Consider the following 6,292-nt stretch of genomic DNA (forward strand, 5'->3'; position numbering starts at 1 on the left):
TTTGAATGCTCTCTTTGTCTTTCTTCTTATTCAGTAACAATAACATGCATATTGCTGCCTATTTCTGATTGGTGAGAACTTTGTCAGGGTGTTTTACGATGTGGGAAAAGCTGCCTGATACAAATGTTATGATTTTGTAGTAGAACTGAGCGCAGATTTGACTTTTTTGCACACCGCTCTTTGACCCTGTATCACTCTTATTATCTTGAGCATCTGATTATCAATGACTAAATTGTCAAAGACAGACTCTCCTCTGATTCTGCTTTTGTTGGACGGTTTGAATAGACCTTCTTTTAAAATATATAAACATTACCAGCATGCTTTTTCTTTCTCTTAAAAAACACAGCGATTATTGGTGTCTCTAAAAACTTCCTTTGCTCAGCCCTTTTTCTTCCCTTCTCATCTTATTTCTTCTCTCTCTTCTCTGACCATAATGAAAAAGAAGGGATGTGAGATATTGAAACTGGAGTGGAGCACTGCTGCCTGCCAACCACACACTGAAAAAGATTCTTAAAAGACATATGGCCTTTTAAATAACACACAAGAACACTCGTGAGCATCTCCCAACCCTTAAATCTACCGTTATTGGAATAAGTCCTATAAAAATAGATGGGGAAGGATTAGGGATAGTAAGGACAGAGAGACGGAGAGAAATATATGCTGGCTGCTGAGATGGAGTTGGCACCGCATGTTCTGCTCCCGACCTTTAGTGGGTTTGTGTAAATTATATCCCTTACGAGGGGAAAATATGTGGTGGTTGAACTAGAGACCCCCCTCCCCAATGATGTCTGCCGTCGTTTACTTTTGTTAGGAACACTCCGTCCTTCAATAACGTCTTTCTCCTCATTGATTCCTTCTTATTTTTCTGCGAATATTCGATCATTTATTTAAAAGTTGTTTCCCTTTTCAGCCACACTACAATCATTCATAATTTGTCCATTCGTCGCCTCTCACTCCACCCCAGCCTTCCACTTTTTATGTCTTTATATCAACCTCCCCCTTCCCCCCTTACCTCCCCACAGTTATGCTATTTTCTACTGTGCATGGAGGATACATTTAGCTTGCGGTTGCTTGGGAAAGCGATGGCAGCATCAGTGGGGGGGTCTGGTGAATCGCTACCTTCTCTAAACCGCAGCAGGCTCTGTGCGGGCTGATGCAGACTTTCCACTGGAGTAAACCCATCAACTTGGGGTGTCTACTGGGGCACTCAGCCGCCTTGCCCACGCCACAACCCGGGCTGGCAGGCACCCACGCAGGCACGCGGCGTCAGCCTGCCGTGCGGGTGTCCTTGTTTATGTTTGTCTTGTGTGGCGGTGAGTTTCTCACTGTGCTGTAGTGAGTCTAGCACCGCCCGATTCGGCTCGCGCAAGACTCTCCCCCTGCAGACCCTGGTCAGGCCCTGTGGGCTGTACCATGCCACTGCAGCTGGAGTGGACAAAGGCTGAGGCAGTGAAGAGCCATGTCTTTTAGATTAGATTAGATTAAAGCTAATCTCTTCTGATTATTTATTTTTCTTTTAAGTGCTGTTTAAATGTATCGTTAAATGACAAAAATATGCATAAATAAGGTTATAGTGCTGCTGACTTCTGATCTATATATATGTGGTTGTCCTTGTTTAACTAACTAACTGGTAAAGATGTAAACCAGTGCTGTAATTACCAGACAACAGCCTGTAAAAATCAGCCTTATCCTGGTCTGTTACTCATTCACCATGTCACTACTAATCAGCCTTCTGACACTTGGGACTGTCCAGACCCTCCGTGCAGACTAGGATTAACAGATCAACATTTTGTGCGTTTGAGTAAAAGCCCCAGTCTAAAACACACTCCTCCCTCTGAGTGTGGTTAGGAACAAACAGGTGTTTGTTAGCCGGAAGTCGATGGCCCGGGCCAAGGGTCAAAGATCAGGCAGCCTCCACCCCGTGGCAGCAGGAAGATTTTAAGGAAGACTATTATGGTCTGTTTTGTTTGGGGGATTTGGAATTAGTGTGAGTGATGCGGATTACTGAAGTTGGACTTTTGCACCGGAACACAACACACAGTGCACAATAGACAACGTAGATGGAAAAGGTTTTCACCATATAAAGCTTCTTAACAAAGCACCGTCTCCTGGATATGTAATAGGAGCCAGTCGCTTTTTTTTTTTTTTAGCATATTTAAAAATGATTTAAAAAATGCATATCTGTACAGTGTAAAATGGTAAATTATGGCATTCTTGGAGAGAGACTATTAATATGAATATTTACCATGAGGCTTAGAGGCATGTAATCTCTACCTGTCACCGCCTTCCCGTCTCCACACAGACACGGTTTAAAAATAATTTCAATAAAATATTACACCCTTTTGTGCCAACCTGTACATAGCCTTTAGGTGGTATTATTTTATTCCCAAATTGTGTGAATACATCGATGTTGGCAGAGGGATTTCTTTCCTTCACTTGCCTGCACCCGTTTCATGCCCACCCACGTTACAGCATAGCTCAGCTCAGTTTGAGATTACACAGGAGCTTTAGCCACAAACAATGTGGAATCTGCAGATGTGTATACATAGCACGGCTGCGATGCATGACATGAGTGTGAAAGTTGCAGGATGTGTACACAACGGCGTTCGACGAATGTGTTCTGGTTTCTTAAAGGTTTATGTATCGGAGACCTGAGTGCTTGACCCCAGGGCTTTGGAGAGTGTGCTGCTCGGTAAATTATGGATGTTAAACTTCTGCTGTTGTGTTTTGATATTAATATAAATGTTATGATAAAGTCCTGGGATGGAGGATGGAGGAATGAAAAGGAGAGTAGAAAAAGAAGAAAGATCCCACTGAAACTGTCAAACTTTTTTATTTTCTTCGACTTAAATATCATGTTAGACTCTACCACCCACACAACGTCATCATCGCACTCTCCTGATGTGACAAACGCTTGTGTATGCCATGTGTTTCGTCTGCTGGGTCAGCAGAAGCTCTGATGATCTGGTGAGAGCACAGTGCAGAGTTAGATTGTGTTAATTTGCACTGGGGGACCCCAGTTCATCCTTCCCTGCTGAATGCATATGCAAACCCTTGCTGTAAATAATGAGACTTAACAATGATTTTATTAGCTCAGAGCGCCTGTGGTTGTTTAAGTATGTCATCATGTCCAGTCATTGGAAGGTTGACTTTTGGTCATGCTTAGTTTATGTGCATTTTAGAATTCTGATGTTTTGTGGTTTGCTCTTTTTGTGTTTGCCAGAACTAAGTCTGTATTGTAAACATTACCTGACCCCCAATCAGCAGCCACCACTATGAGCCCACCTGTGGGGGGCAATTTGTATTGTAAAAGACACTACACAAATAAAACAGTAATAACTTGTCTCTAATTAGAAAGTGGCATCTCCGGCTGAAACGGCTCCCTCTCACTGTCACTTGCTTTGTTTTCTTGCTTGCTTCCTCTGAAATGATTTTGGCTGGAAGTGTTGAGGTTGTGGGATCCCCCACATACAAGAAACATTGTATGAAGCCTGAGGTTTGCCAGATGCTTGTGTGGCAACACTAACCTTCATTACAGCTGTTTCTACAAAGGCCTACATTCAGACATCACTGGACACCAGTGAGATGTTTTTTCAAGGTTGGTTAAGCACCACGTTTCTTTAATTGTGTCCTTACATGAGCTTCTTCCAGAATAACAGGATTTGACTGATGGTTACACACTCACAATCTCTGCCTCATCTACCGGTGGTGCTTAGATTTCACTCTTCTGGCATGCTTGATCATTAAACAGTTTGCACCAATATGTGCTGGTATTTTAAGCCCTCCGTGACCTTCTCTTCATCTGCAAAAAAGTCCCACTCCTCCTCATTAATACCATTTAATGATCGCTGCTTATGGTTTTCTAAATAAATAAAAATCACCCCACCCTCGGTCCTTTCATTCCTTTGAAATGAGAAGCACACTCAACTTGCTTTCCATGAGTGGAGTGGAGTCACTGCTGTCTGAGACACACTCAACACCTCCACAACTGCCCCCCTCAGTACCTCTCATCAGTGCATTTCCAAAGACGGATAAACTTTTCAGTGCATGTAGCCCTGCCTGGACTCAGCCAGCAACAGCACCCCTTCCCCCACAGCTATTCCCCTCTCATTTCATCATCACTCCACCTCTTTAATTTCATCTAATGCTTTCCATCCTCTGCTTCTGATTTTACAGCTAGTTGAATCATCAGTCTTTATTTCTGGTTTTCTCATTTATGATTTTATTTTGCTTTCAACACTTTTCTAGATGGTGAAAAAAAAAATCGAGATGATTTCTTTGCCAAAAACAAGAGCCACTGAGAGGTCACAATTAATCAAACAGTTACTAAATCAACTCATTTTAATTATAGTTTAATTAGTTGCAGTTTTAATTTATTCATTAACATATGCCAAAATATTTTTTTTAGGTTTCAGCCACTCAAGTGAGAATTTATTTACATCCTCAGAAACTAGTTTTTGACCGCTTCTACAAATCTTAATTGCCTCCACTGTACATCACGTACCTGCCAGCTTCTCCTTTATTACCAGGAGAATGATGGATGGAAGGTCTGTATTCTTCTGATAGGAGAGACGATCGCTGAAAAAGACATGGTGAACCTATTGTGAAAGGAAATGCACTCAGGAAATGCCATTTGTTTTGTTTTTTGTCTAATAATCTACCGAACAGCATGTGAAATGAATCGCATGTGTGCCTGCAACATGTATTTTGCCAAGAATGAACCAAAGTCAAATTCTTCCTTTGCTTTCTTTTCCTGTTTTCCTTTCTCTCTTTCACTTCTCATCTTTCCGTCTTCATTGTTTTATTTGCCAGAGATGTAGCCCAGAGACCATCTGCTGGCACAGTGTCAGCTGTATGGCATGAGAGGAACCGGTGGCACACGACCCTTCATTTGTTATTAGTACTTCAGAAAGATTTAGAGGGGAGGAGGAAGGTGGAATGCTGGGCAGTAGAGTTTGACTGAAGGGAAACAAGCAGAGTGCCAGAAAAATGGAGCCAGAGAATCAGGTTCCAAAAACAAAGTGGTGGTGTGTTTTCTCTAGTCAGCTCTTCTTTTCCCTTTTCACACACTTTTTTACTCTGTTTCGCCGCAATTCTTTTCTTAGGACATATCACCAAAAATGCACCTCAAGAATGATGTTGATGTTGTGTTTGGACATTGCAAGATGCCATCACTTTCCAGTTTAAATTCATGTCCCCAACTGCTGGCGTGTTAACAATCTTGGCTGAAGGTGGAGAGATGGTTTAAGGTTCCTGCGAGGTCAGCTGTGCTGTGATGGCAGTAAGGCTATTAGGAAAAATAGAAAACCAAAGAGCAGAAGCATAGGACGAGGGAAAAAAGCCATTTTAACAGCTACATGACCTTGTGATTCAACACATTGTCCTTGGCTGCCTCCCCTTTGCCCTAAATTTGAAAACGAATTTAAACAAAAACAGAGAGAGAGAGAGAAAGAGAGGTGACGAGGAATGAGGTGAAAAAAAGGTCCAGATGATTGTGGAAAAAGGTCCCTTGAAACTACAAAAGGGGTATTGAGCTGCGCAGACGGAGTGTGAGCGGCAAAGTTGGCTTGTATCCAGGAACCAGGTTTCTATTAAAGCCAGGGGGAAAAATGGAGGAAGTGATTTATGGAAAGAAAGGAGACACACACACACACAAACTTCTTTTGTCCATCACATACATAAGCATCTATTCTTGTAGCTGCAGGTATACTTGTGATTACCCCTTATCCATTATACTTTTCATTTGCCATTGTAGACAAAAACATTGAAAACTTGTGAAAACGTTACAACTTATTGACCTGCAGGGGGTTTGAATTGTTTCCTGTGTTATTTCATTAGGAAGTTTGCTCTCCCTGAGCAAATTTATATAACCGTGCCTGCTTAACAGGAGTGGTGCTGTTTTATGAGTTTGTGTTGTTAACATGGAACCTTGCACAACAACTCCCAGCAACAGGCCAGTATACAGTGTGCATGCTTTTTGTGTGTGGGTGTGGGCATGTGTGCCTGCATCCTGCATCAATCACCTACCAACGTACTCCCTATAAAACACATGGGTGGTCAGCCTGTTTATTGCGTGGGTTTGCAAACAGTGTTCACCCATTGTGGCGTAGACCACTGAGTCATTCACAATCCACATACTACCTTAACCTGAGTGTTTTCAATCATAATCTTTATTTCCATTTTGCCTCCAGCTCACTGCTGGTAAGGACGGGTTCCAAGGCCTCTGGACCAGTCGAAGCGCACATTAAACAGTCTCATAAATGTTTGTTTTGGAGGATGGTGCACAGTTGGA

The 6,292-nt window shown here is 42.3% G+C and overlaps 1 protein-coding gene across 2 annotated transcripts in view; it reads left to right on the top strand.

The window, feature by feature from the left end:
• Positions 1-6,292, top strand: part of LOC114439469 (mitochondrial import inner membrane translocase subunit TIM16-like) — an 84,614-nt gene that overhangs the window by 35,094 nt on the left and 43,228 nt on the right. The gene's annotated exons all lie outside the window — the stretch shown is intronic.

This window comes from Parambassis ranga, chromosome 8 (assembly GCF_900634625.1).
Source record: "Parambassis ranga chromosome 8, fParRan2.1, whole genome shotgun sequence".
NCBI lineage: Eukaryota > Metazoa > Chordata > Actinopteri > Ambassidae > Parambassis > Parambassis ranga.